The 13,352-nt window shown below is 44.4% G+C and overlaps 1 protein-coding gene across 1 annotated transcript in view; it reads right to left on the bottom strand.

Moving 5' to 3' along the window:
• Nucleotides 1–8,105, bottom strand: part of LOC142768271 (prominin-1-like) — a 34,988-nt gene extending 26,883 nt beyond the window's left edge. Inside the window, exon 1 of the mRNA XM_075870227.1 lies at nt 7,991–8,105. The gene's annotated coding sequence lies outside the window, so the exon portion shown is untranslated. The remainder of the gene's footprint in view (nt 1–7,990) is intronic.
• Between the last annotated feature and the right edge of the window lie 5,247 nt (nt 8,106–13,352).

The raw sequence follows: 13,352 nt of genomic DNA, 5'->3' as shown, positions 1-13,352 counted from the left end.
GTAACGAAGGTGACAAGGGACATCCCTTTCGAAGCCCGCGTTGTGTTTCTATAGGTTAAGATACCTGTTCTACTTATTTGATAACTACTTTGTTACTTTTATAGATACGCTTTAGAAGATTAGTTATTCCATCTTGCACATCTAGTGTGTCCAGTATTCCCCCCAAGTCTTCTTGAATCACACTTTCGTAATCTCCTTTGATATCTAGAAATGCCAGCCACTGGGACTTGTGTTCTTCTTCCGCTATTTCAATACACTGCATCAATGAAAACAGGTTATCCTGCAACCTTATTCGTTTACGGAAATTATTTTCTAGTTCTCCCAGCACCCTCTCATTCTCCACTCACGTTTGTAGTCTTCCCTTCAATATCTGCATCAGCAGCCTGTAAAGTACTCATTGTTATAGGATGGTAGTTGTTTATATCAGCTTTGTCCCTCTTTCCTTTATAGATCATGCTCATCATGCTTAGCTACAACCCATTGGAGCTTCACCATCCATTATTGCTTTGCTCGCTGCCTCTCTTAATGTTTGCTTAGAGTTTGCTCCTAATTTCTTTATTAGCATAGTTGAGAGGTCGTCAAGGCCTGTTGATGCGCTATTAGGAACCTTTTTCTCTGCCCCTTCCCTTTATCGTTCTCCCAGTGGAGCCACTGTGCTGATTGGTCCATCTTCATCTGGTACGGTGCATGCAGCGCTTTCTTGGTATTTAAACTGTTCTGTAATCTTTGTTTTTATATATCACATTGTCTTCCAGACGTGGCGTAAGGTATGCGCGCACTCTGGTTGTAATGTCGAGAAACAAAAGCTTTTATCAAACGCAGAACCAGCAGAAGGTAGCAGCAACGTGTCGTTTTAGCAAAGCGTATAGAGAACGCCCGCTTTTTCGTACATAACGTTGCATTGTCAGCACAGCGTAAGGATGACTGCGGTTTTTATAATTACGTATATATGTATTTTCTATTAAATAAACACACTTCTCGATACTCACGTATTGATGATGTGCCTTATATATGCGTAATCGTATATCTATAGCTTTTTAATCGACAGTGTTCACACATATGAACGCAGCCACCGGATGACGATGGCTGGGCGTTGAGCAAAGGCTTAAACTTCTGCCGGGTGGCTGGATAAGGCGACAGATAGACAAACAGAAAGACAGGCCAAAATTTCTGCTTTGAAGTATGCCCAGATCGTCTACCGTCTTGAAAAGTAACTGTGGCCTTTGCTACTCCGCGCTCTCCCGCGTGATTGGATTAGGTGCTGCTTAAACAACCACAGGTGGTAAACATTTCCGGAGCCCTCCACTACGCGGCCTCTTTCGTAATCATATCGTGGTTTTTGGACGTTAAGCCCCAGACACTCGGAAGCTTTCGAATAGGTGCAGCTAAAGTGGTTGCTCGGGCGTGTTGATACGACACAGTGAAAAAACAAGCAGAGCGATAAACGTGAGACCAGACGAAGAAGTACACATAGAGAGCGCTGTATGTGTACTTCTTCGTCTGGTCTCGTGCTGTATGTGTACTTCTTCGTCTGGTCTCTCGTTTTTCACTCCGTTTGTCTTTCACTATTTAGAATAGAGCCTGCGGCACTTCGAACACCCCCTATTCTCTAGATCACTCCGTACTTTGTCTCTCCACTGCAGTTCAGGATTCTCAAAGCTATGTTGTGTAAGCAAGACCCATGCTTACGCGTGAAAACTTAGTTCGGGATAGAATTGCCACGCTATATGCAAGGTTCAGATATTCATCCTTGTTTAGCATCCGCTGGTGCAAGTCATGAACTGATATGTTCATCTGTATCGCTTGCCGTCACCAAGTCAGCTTTTGGACTGCGAAGTATCCGTAAACATGCTCATTTTTGGTGTTGCCCTCTTAGAGGCCAAGTGGCTTTGATCTGGTAGTGACAATGCTACGTTAACGGTAAATCTGTTGGTCCCGTCGAAAGTGTATATTGAGATGAATATTTATGACTTGACCTTCAATAAAATTCACAATACCTCGAGTCTTCTTAGAAAGAACCAGCAATACAGACGCTCACCTAGAGTAGTATCTGACCCGTAAAAGTTGCCACATGGCACTCGTCGGCAGTGCGGAAAGAGCGCTCACTTTCCATGGCCGCACGCCGATGGTTTTTCTTCTCTCTACTATACTCGCAGACAACTTTTATTGGCAATGAACTGAAAACTACAGGGGCGGAGCTTCTGCACATGCACCACTACGTGAAGTAGTCCAGAATGACACGTGTTTCGTACAACTGTGGAAAATGATGGCTGTGCGTGACCAACAGCGTTTCATATCGACGCAGATGCTGCTTGGCGTACGAGGTACACTTGAAAGGCGCGGCTTTCTCACGCGTTCAGAAACTCGAACCGACAACGAGAAAATAAACCAAATGCAAATATCTTACTGCTTTGAGCTGCGTCCTGTGTCAAAAAGATGCAAGCAAGAAATGAAGGCAGTATATTTCATGCTTATGGCAAAATAAGGGCACAGTTGTGGGACTACAATTATTAGCGGTAGGATGCGTCCAATTCGGCTCGGTAGCCTCCGATGCATTGCCGAGAAAAAGTTGTCCGCGACCATAAAATTCGTTTCGAGCACATGCTTTCACTGCTGATAGATAATTTCGACTGATGCATTTTTAGGAGCGAAGCTGCTTACGCCGTGGGCTGTTCGTCTCGTGTTTGTAGTAGTAGCATTTTTCTAGTTTAGTCCTTAATATATCCGCTGGATGGCGATAATTGTATATGATAAATATATGATGAAAAGATGCGAGATGGCGGTACTTGGAGTGTTCACTACATCAACGGGCGGCCAGACAAACGGACGGACGGATGAATGGACGGATGGACAGACATACGGACGGACGTGCGGATGATCGCACGAATGCACGGTTGCGTGGACGGATTCATGGACTGATGGTCGCGTGGAAGGGAGCACGGACGGACGCTTCGCCCCACTCATCATCATTCACTCCGTGGATGTGCTGTGATTTTTTTAAAGCCCCCATGGTCCCTATCTAGGAGCCTTTGTCCGGATAAATTCGATGTTTCATATTCCGGAAAACTCGTCACATCATTGAAGAAGTGAATAATGGCTCGTGCTTCTATAAGCTCAAAATTGAGGTGGACAACACGGAAGCAGCCGCGCTTAACGCAAATAGCCAAACAGTTATTTATATCGGCGAGCTTTAACAGCACCGCAACACAGGGGACTAAAGTATCTGCGTCGTAACAAGGTTTATACTTGTGTACATGAATGTAGAAACCAGTGATAGAGTGTGGAACACGAAAAAAGAATAAAGTTTCTCTCTTTACAAAAGCGCGGCTTCTATATTTCATCTCTGTTGCACGGCTCACTGCTCTCCCGTAGTAAAGTCCGTTTTAGCGGGACGGCTCAGTGCTCTCCCATAGTTGAGTACGAAGTACTCGAAATCGTTAACATTTTTTTCTAAAACGCATCGTTGTGTACAGATTTTTATGTCAACAAGGCCTCATCACTTAGGAGACCCACTGGAAAGCCTAGTGCGCTCCCTTAGCAGAGTACCAAGTACTATATATCGTTCACCGCTTTTTCTAAACACATCTGTAGACGTCCAAGGCATACAAAGTTTGTGGTGCGAATACCATTATCCAAACGGCCAGGAGAGCTAAAAGTCGTAGGCGGCTAGATAGATAGATAGATAGATAGATAGATAGATAGATAGATAGATAGATAGATAGATAGATAGATAGATAGATAGATAGATAGATATAGATAGATAGATAGATAGATAATTTGTCTTTATTTAATTTTAATTTTCAGTGCATAGTGATACGTACGAGCACGTTTCTGAAGGCATAACCACGTTCGGCCAGTCGTGCGACGTGCCACTTCTTGTAAGCCAATTCGAAAGCAGATTTTTTTGTGCGAATTAGACATAACCAAGAATGAATTCCGAGTAAGGAGATATTTAAGTACAACCTAATTGTGATGAGTTACCGCAACACACATAAATTTAACAATTCTCATGTTACTCCTAAAGCAATCAAATATTGAATTAACGTTGTATTCATTTGACATATTTACAGAGCGTTCTATATAGATGGCGTCGGAAACGGTTAAGGCTCGATCGTATTTCTTTGGCGTTTTGGAGTAGGAACTAAATTTCTGGTAAGCAGATATAGTAGTAGATAGTGGTCCTCGGTCGGGAGGGATATAGGCGTACTCCCACTTACATCTGGGGTTAGCGTAATGACGTAGAGTAGTGGTTGACAAAAGGTACGAACAAAGTTATTTCTAGTTCTAGATAGTAGCAAAAGGCAATAAGTTCGTACAAAAGCAATGGCGTGTTAGCATCACTCACCGCATAGCGTCAACTAGAACTGACAGACCCCGACGTCTGTCTTCGCATGTTGTCGGGAACACCACTCTTAGAACAACACACATATACAATGATATATCATGCGCGTACCATTACTAGTTTTTTATATGCCCTATTTGTCTCGTTGCTCACTTTTTGCACAGTTTTTTCCTATTAAGTTGTCTTTTTCAATACTTTTGTGAAACGTTGATGCAAGAAAAGGAACCAAAAGCGGGGCATGATAAATAAGAGACAAAGCATGGGAACCGCAAGTGATAGTAATAACGGAAGTGAAGTCTTGTCAGGTGCGTTTCTCTCAGCGCTAACGGCGTTCCTCGTAACGGCCCTGCGCGTCCTCACAGTACTTTATCCGAGAGAGATTTGTGTCCGAAAAACATGCGTTTGACTACAGCAAAGACGCGGGAGCCGTGCATTGGCACTCGTGGCGTCATTTATGACTCTTGAAAAAATGTAGGCAGGGTGGTAGACTGTGCCAGAGGAACACATGTCTGATCACAACAGGCTTGGTCACTATCGGTAGCCGACCCATTTCAAAGGGCACGTCCATATGTGTGTGCAGAGTTCACCTACAGGGACGGTTCATCTCAGTGTTCTCGCCCACTCTATTTGTCAATGTATAAAGCTATATTTGCCCCCCTCTTCCGAGTTGCAGCGCCCCTTCCTATTATATCAGTGTATAGGGCTGAAATGTTGCCCTCCCCCCTCCTTAGGTGACTAAGGAGGCAAACACCGCCATGCCTCCCTCGCTTGTACACGCGTATAGGCACCCGACAGTGGACCAGAGGGCGCGACGAACCTCTTTGAGCTAAGGCCCCTGTATTTACAGGGGCCTTAGCCCCTGTAAATACAGGGGCCTTCCTTTGTAAATATAGGGGCCTTACTTACTGTAAATACAGGGGCCTTACTTTGGGCCACTTCAGCATTGTTGGTACTGACCACCAGGGATACTAAGAAAACGGAACGCTCGCTGAACACAGTGACACGCTAAAGTGTCAGTGCCCTTTTTGGCCCGTTTCTAAAGAACGCTTCCAGGGCGCTTACATAATTTATTATTTATTTATTTATTTATTTACAGGTACCTCAAAGACCCCAATGAGTGGGGTTTTACATGAGGGGTGTTTAAGCACGAAAATTACACAACTGATCAACAAACATAGAAAAAAGAAAACAAAAACTGCACGAGCGTATCACGAATGGGTATCAAGCACGCTCTGTTAATAAAAAGCATACAATGCCAACCAACGAAGCATACAACCGAAGCATAAAAAGCATACAATGCCAACCAGCGAAGCAGATAACACCACTAAGGATAATCGCATACATGACACAAAAATAATCAGTACATAAATTTTTCAACGGCAGCTTTGAACTGAGTCGGGTTTGTTTTGGTGACGACACTTTCAGGAAGGCTGTTCCATTCGATGGCTGTCAGAACAGGAAATGAATTTAGATAGGCGGTCGTGCGTGCACGAGGTGGGTATACTGCTTTTGGGTGGTTGAGGCGGTTCGATTGGTGGTGAGCAGTTTTTATGTGGAGGCTTTCGCATGATAACGAGTTGTAGAATTTGTGGAAGAGGCAAAATCGTGCTACTGTACGTCGTGTTTTGAGACTTGGCAATTTAGCTTTACGTTTAAGAAGTGTTACGCTTGTGTGGTATGAATAATCGGAGAAGATGAATCTGGCCGCACGGTTCTGAACGGATTCAAGGATGGTACTTGAGTTAGCTTGTGGTAAGTCCCAGACTGCACATGCGAATTCCAGCTTTGGGCGAACAAGCGTTTCGTAGGCCAATAATTTAACTGTGGTCGGAGCCAGGTTAATGTTACGTCGGAGGAAGCCCAGCGCGCGATTCGCGTCACTGGTAATGCGATTTATGTGGGATGACCATGTAAGGTCATGAGAAATAAGAAGACCTAGATATTTAGTGGACAAGACAGGAAATATAGCGGAGCCACTTAAGAAATATTTGTACGTGGAATAGGAGTGACGCCTGTGGAATGACATGATGGATGTTTTGTGAACGTTTAGCACCATGAGCCATTTGTTGCACCATTCGTCTATCTTCCTTAGGTCTTGCTGGAGTGCTGCGTTATCACTGGGATCGATAATGGGGCGATAAATGACGCAGTCGTCCGCGAACAACCGAATGCTTGAAGAAATATTGTCTGGTAGGTCGTTGATGTATATGAGAAAAAGTAAGGGCCCGAGGACCGTCCCTTGAGGAACACCTGATAGGACAGGAGATAAGGATGAAGAGCTGTTGTTAGCGTAGACAAACTGCTGTCGGTTAGTTAAAAAATTTGAAAGCCATGCAAATACATGTTCATCAAGGTTTAAATGCGAAAGTTTAGATAGCAAACGCTTGTGGGGAACTTTGTCGAAGGCCTTCTCGAAATCTATGAAAATAGCATCGACGGGGACGTTAATGTCTAATTTAGAATTAATGTCACTTAGGAAGAGTGCCAATTGAGTGTCGCAGGAGAGACCTTTTTGGAAGCCATGTTGATTGGGATGAAAGAACTTTGCGGATTTCAGAAAGCTAGCTATGTGCGTGTAAATGATATGTTCCATTATTTTAGAGCAAACACATGTAAGAGAGATTGGGCGAAACGCGTTATCTGAGGCTTTCTTGGGGACAGGTACCACTTTTCCTATTTTCCAATCTTGGGGAACAAAACCTGTTGAGAGGGACTGCTGGAAGATATGGCTAAGAATGATGCTAGAGAGGTGTTTGGTGTTTTTAAGAATTTTTGCATTTATGCCGTCAACGCCTGAGGCCGAAGATAGCTTCAGGGAGTCAATGACGTTTGAGATGCCGTGTGGTTGGAATGTAATGCTGGGCATGATGGAGTGCAATTTAGTGGAAAGGGACACAGGGCCGTCGTCTGGCTCGCGGGTGAATACTGAGCAGAATGTGGAGTTAAGGGACTCGGCAACTTTGCAGTCAGGAATAGCAGTTCCTGAGGAGTCAAGCAAGGAAACTGTAGGGTTTACGTGTTTGGGGTTAATGGTCCTCCAGAACTGCTTAGGGTTAGTGCGAATCATAGCTGGCAGTGTCGACGAGAAGAAGGTGCGTTTGGATTTAGACAGGAGTGAATCGAACTTTTTTGATGTTGCTCGATATTTATCCCATGTGCGTGGGTCGGTGGATGTTTTTGCCGCTCTAAATTGCCTATTTCTTTTTCTTTTGAGCCGTTTTAAAGTAACGCTGAACCATGGGGATGCGATCCGCTCTGTTATCGTTTTTGTTGCGATCCGCTCTGTTATCGTTATAATCAGCCTTGACTGCTTGTCCACAACTAAAAAATGAAATTATATGCATGTGCAAGTTCGGTTTTGCTGCGTCTACTCACTAGGCTACGCATTGGAAGACTCGGTTTTGCTGCGCCTAACCGCTAGGTTGTGTGTTCTGGCGCTACCATCAGATCTCGTAAACTGCATTGCCGGCTGCCTATGGGCATGTCAACAAAGATCATTATTACAGTCTCGGCCTGGGCAATCTATGAATCAGTTCGCTCTGACGTCCGTTCCATCAGTTGCTGGGCTGTTCTGACAGGTGCGTTTGAGGTTCCGTCGTATGCACTCGTATAGCGTTTAAGCATATGCATCTAGCGGTATGTACTTACGCCCACGCCGTTGAGTATACTGGATTTCATGAAATTGTGACCTTCGTGCATCACGCGGACGCTGTTCTCGTGCGCCACTTGAAGCCGATCCGAGCTGCCGTAGAGCCAGGCCAGGGACAAGCTGCGTTCAGCGAGTGGAGAAGAAAAGCTTTGACAATTTACTCGCTCTATTTTTTGTGTGACTGAGTTGATGAAGGCAACTTGCGTTTTACTAAGGCATATGACCTATACCATATGCTGGTTAGTGCTGGTTATTTGCGGGTTGATAAGGCATAACAAACAGAATTTGGTCAAAGTCTGCCATCATGTCCCATTACAAAAGTCCCATCATGTCCCATTACGAGGAAATCGCACTGCTTTTGATGAATAAACCGCACACCTGAGTCAAGCTAGTGTCGGTTACAACTTAGAAGTCAGCGGCATTTCCTCCTCAAAGGAGGATGCCCGTAAGCCTTGCAGCAAAGGGCGTTTACTCTAGACTGACGCCATGAGTCGGACGACCGTTGGTCCTGTCTGCTGAGAACGTTGTTAAAAGGGAGAGCTGGATTTACTTTTTAGTCGCTGAGGTGATCGGCTGCTGCGCTTCAGTTGTCTGAGCGGGACCTCCCCTGACTACAGGTCACTACGCTTGCGGTGCCGTGAGCTCCCTCAAAGATGAGGGTATATTCGCTAGACTTTTTTTGACAATTTCCTATGCACGTATTTGCTACGGTCGAAACAAATCTTGCCAGTTATTTCGCGAGGCACTTTTTTTAGTCAATTTTGTGGCTAATCTCAGATTTGAAAAAAGGCCTTATAATTGAGAACGCACCATTTCTTGTGCACCGACGGGTAAAAAAATTCATAAAAGCAAGCTGGGCGTGCAAAAATGCCTTCAATAGCTCTGCATGACAGTAAACTTTCACTTGAAGTGACCTTCATATGATAGCTTAAAAATGGACAGGTGTAATTTTTCCAACTGTTTCTACGTGCGCAGAAATGTCTTCATCGATGGATGGAGGTTGCATATGGGTGTTGGTGACAGCTGATATATGTGCGTCCTTACAGATACAGTTAGTCGCGAGTCAGTGCTGACTTGGGCTCGTTCATGCTTTGTGTAATGCTGCACCCATGTGCTTTCGACTTTATTGCATGTACCAACTCGCTGTAACGTATATTCTTGTCACTTCTGCATAGGCCGACAACTAAAGTGAAGCTCACTCAAAATACATATTATGCATAGGACTTACTCGCAGTCAAGTTTAACAAAAGGTTCCTCAGCCCGACACACTTTGACTCCATGTCACCGAAATCCGTATTCCTCGCACGGATTCCGTCTGAGACTCACGGTTTGATCTGAGCCTCACAGTACGTCTGCGTGAGTCAGCTCGTGATTGTGGTTGCCAATCCATGCCATTATGTAGAAGCCACTTGGCGGGATCTTTAGGGCAACATTCAGTACATATTCGCTAATACTTCTAATCGATGACTGCATGGAATATAAGAGCTCCACTGTGGTGCCTATAAGGTGGCAAAATGAAAAAAAAAGAACTCCATGTCTACGTGCTTCCCTGCGAATGACGTAGAATAATTATAGTGCTATGTCTGTAGAGAGGGAATAAAACGGATATTTGGCGTTCTGCACGAGATGACCTGCGAGTGCTGTGTGACATATAGTGTCATCTAGCAGTAATGTGGGAAAAAACTTGAGCTTTTTTTTTGTACGGAGAGCTACTGGTAGGTGGCAGCACCGTGTCGTTTTAGCGAAGCGTAGAAACACCCGCTTTTTGTGCATAGCGTCAGAACAGCTTATAAATAATACGGTCTTTTAGAATTGTGTATCTATGGATTTCGTAAATGAAAGAGAAACACACTACCTAATAACTGCATAATGTTGTTGTGCCTCAAATATGCATAATGTATGCTTTATGATTGACCAATCAAAGTGGGCGATTGGGCCAGTTGGTGATACGTGATCGAAGCATCCAGTTGGTGATAGGCTAGTTGTTGATACATGATCTAAGAAACCCGAAAACTGCGCGAGCAAACCATCGATTGCCCTCCTAGATAAAGAGCTTTATTATCTGACAAATGGCGCATATGTGAGATGAATCAGATATTTTGCCTCATGCTTCGGGTGTATAAAGGTTATCGCTTGTTCAAAGGCTAACTTTGCTTTCTTTTGTTCTGGTTGTCATATATAAATCCAGTGCGAGGTAAATAAGTCTTCAGTTGATAGTCTGCGCCTGTACTTTTTTTCCCGTCCGTTTTTTTTTCCGCGTAGTATACCAAGATAGTATGATGGACAACATTCAGAAGCATGAACGTAGCTACCAAATCGAGATGGCTGGGTGTCGAGCATGGGTTCAAACCTTCACTGGATGATTTAATCGTCGGAGAGACACACCAACAGACAGAAGGACATACAGACCAAAATGTTCGTGCATTACAAGAAGGACTGTCGTCTTCTAAATGAAACACGACGCGCGTACGCTCACATGTTGAGGCCAGTGAGCAGCGTCATGGTGGCTGTGTGCAGGCGGAGCGCGAGCATGTAGTAGCCGGTGATGTTCTGCACCTTGCGGCCGCCGAACGCCCCCACCATGCGCATCAGGACGAAGAACAGGCCGCAGAACACCGAGCCCAGGAAGAATCCGACGCCGATGGTCACGATGAAGGCCAGCAACGGCTCGTCCGTGAACAGCTGCGTACGTCAGCCGGATTTGAGACGATTAATTTCTCCTGTTTCGCCCTTTTTGCTGAGGCTGTACCAACCAGGCAGTGGTGGTTACGAAATGAAATACACCAGGACACACCGAATCGCGGTCATGGTGAGGAGGCTGTTACATAGAGCCTGCTTATAGATAGATAGATAGATAGATAGATAGATAGATAGATAGATAGATAGATAGATGGATAGATAGATAGATAGATGAATAGATAGATGGATAGATGGATAGATAGATAGATAGATGGATAGATAGATAGATAGATAGATAGATGGATAGATAGATAGTTAGATGGATAGATAGATAGATAGATGAATGGATAGATAGATAGATAGATAGATAGGTATGTATGTATGTATGTATTTATGTATGTATGTATGTATGTATGTATGTATGTATGTATGTATGTATGTATGTATGTATGTATGTATGTATGTATGTAGGTAGGTAGGTAGGTAGGTAGGCAGGCAGGCAGGCAGGCAGGCAGGCAGGTAGGTAGGTAGGTATGTAGGTAGGTAGGTAGGTATTTAGGTAGGTAGGTAGGTAGGTAGGTAGGTATTTAGGTAGGTAGGTAGGTAGGTAGGTATTTAGGTAGGTAGGTAGGTAGGTAGGTAGGTAGGTAGGTAGGTAGGTATGTAGGTAGGTAGGTAGGCGGGTAGGTGGGTAGGTAGGTAGGTAGGTAGGTAGGTAGGTAGGTAGGTAGGTAAAATCACGACACATAGTAGTGGGCTACTCCTAAATGTTTTGCAATGCGATGTTCTAAGGTTATTCCAAAACATGGAGCAATTTTTATTCAAAAGAGTCATGAGGCACACCTTTTGACTTGGTGAAAAACACTAGCTGCAGAAAGCAGAAATAACTATGAAAAGCTCGGCTACACTTTGTATTCATTGGACACAAGGAGAGTTTAAAAGGGGAGCGATGATTTGCCAAATTTCCATTATATCTATCCCACTCTTTTTCTACAGAGACCTGTGCTTACGTGCTTGAGAGCCACGGGTGGCATCTCCATGCTGTCTGACCACAGGTCGGATGGTGTTGACGAGTAGCGAAAAGCCACAGCACTCCGCGGCTTCTTACCACGGAGTGTCGCCGCCAGCTAGAGCCGAGCTTCATAGTCTGCTAACATTACACAGTAGCCACATTAATGCGCACACGAATCGCAATACGGGAGATTGATCGCGTTCCGCCTCGCTCGCTCAAGGTCATTATGCGTTCTGACGTAAGTTCTTTCCTTAGGGCCGTGCCTCCCTGGATAGATTGCAAGATGTCCGTCGGGAGAGGAGAAGAAAGAAAAGTGCTTGAAGCATGCGAGAAATTTTTGTAACTGCAATAATTCTTTGAGAATTCGAAATATTTTGGCGGCAATCGATTCGTGAGGTAATAAGAACACCTATACTGAGGTAATTCAATGATTACTTTGAAAAGTTACTCACATCTCCTCCGAAATGCTCTCATGAAATTTTAAAATTACAATTCTAGACGAAATACTTACGGCGGCCATGTAGTCGAAGTAATCCGTTTCCAATCCATCCTCCCCCTTGACCTCGACAATCTTTTTGATGAATTCTGTTTGTAGACATACAAATATACGCGGTTGTTCGCATTGCTCTTGCACAACAACACTGACCTTAGCCGACATGTGTCGGAAGTGAGATGACGTTTAATGCAGCTCAAAACTGTTCGATAATGCAATGACGTTACATGCTCAGTTAAGATGTGCTAATCAACGTGGGCGCTGCCAAACCTGCCAATTTTGGACCACGATTTTTGTTGTTTATACGTGATACGGTAAGTAATAACAGCACATTTCCGTAATAAACCAGCCGATAAAAGTTGATACTAGTCTCGATATGCTCCTACTATCAATTAAATTAAAATAATTTTAATGATGTACACGTTGTGTTTAAATGAATGTAATGAAGATGTGTCACGATTGAAACTTAGACGATTCTGTTGCTCGAGAATCTGATTTAGGTTTGAGTTCATCAGCAGTTCAGGGCGAGCTATTGGCTATACTAAATGCCTGGTGTCAAACCTTCCCCGGACGTTGGTCACCGAGCGAAATCTGAAGGTTTAAATGGTGCAAGTTGCACGAAAAGAAAGAACGCAAACGGCATGACGGGTGCCATGTTCTCTTCTGTCTTATTTGTCCACTCGATTCCTTTAGATATGTTCTATCACCAACTGGCTCAAATCTAGATAATACCACACAAACGGTGACAGACGTGCACTTTAACACAGATTCCTCGCACCAAACTCGCTTTTGGTGTAGCGTTCCAAGATACCTCACACCGAACGTGCTTTAAGACCCATTCTATGTTTGTGAAAACAGGTAGGCCAATGTCGACATTAAGGGTAAAATATAGCGACGTTTGCACGTAACTTCCGCCATAAGCGCTGAGGGCTGCGATGTGCGCCAACAAACAAAATTAAGTTGTGAGACGCGACTCACATCCAACCGCGACGCAGCTCGTCGACATACCGTTTTTGTTTCTCGTTGCTTGACTGAGAACACCACATGCACCATTGAGAACCTAGCAGAAACTGCGGTAGACAGAGCGTCTTCTGCCTACCAAGACAGCGCCACCGATTACCGTGACATAAGTCCGGTGGAATCCAAGACACGGAAACGATGCTGACGTCAGTGGCAG

The sequence above is a fragment of the Rhipicephalus microplus genome, chromosome 8 (genome assembly GCF_043290135.1).
Source record: "Rhipicephalus microplus isolate Deutch F79 chromosome 8, USDA_Rmic, whole genome shotgun sequence".
NCBI lineage: Eukaryota > Metazoa > Arthropoda > Arachnida > Ixodida > Ixodidae > Rhipicephalus > Rhipicephalus microplus.
The sequence above is the reverse complement of the archived record's forward strand: the minus strand, read 5'-3'. Positions and strand labels throughout refer to the sequence as shown.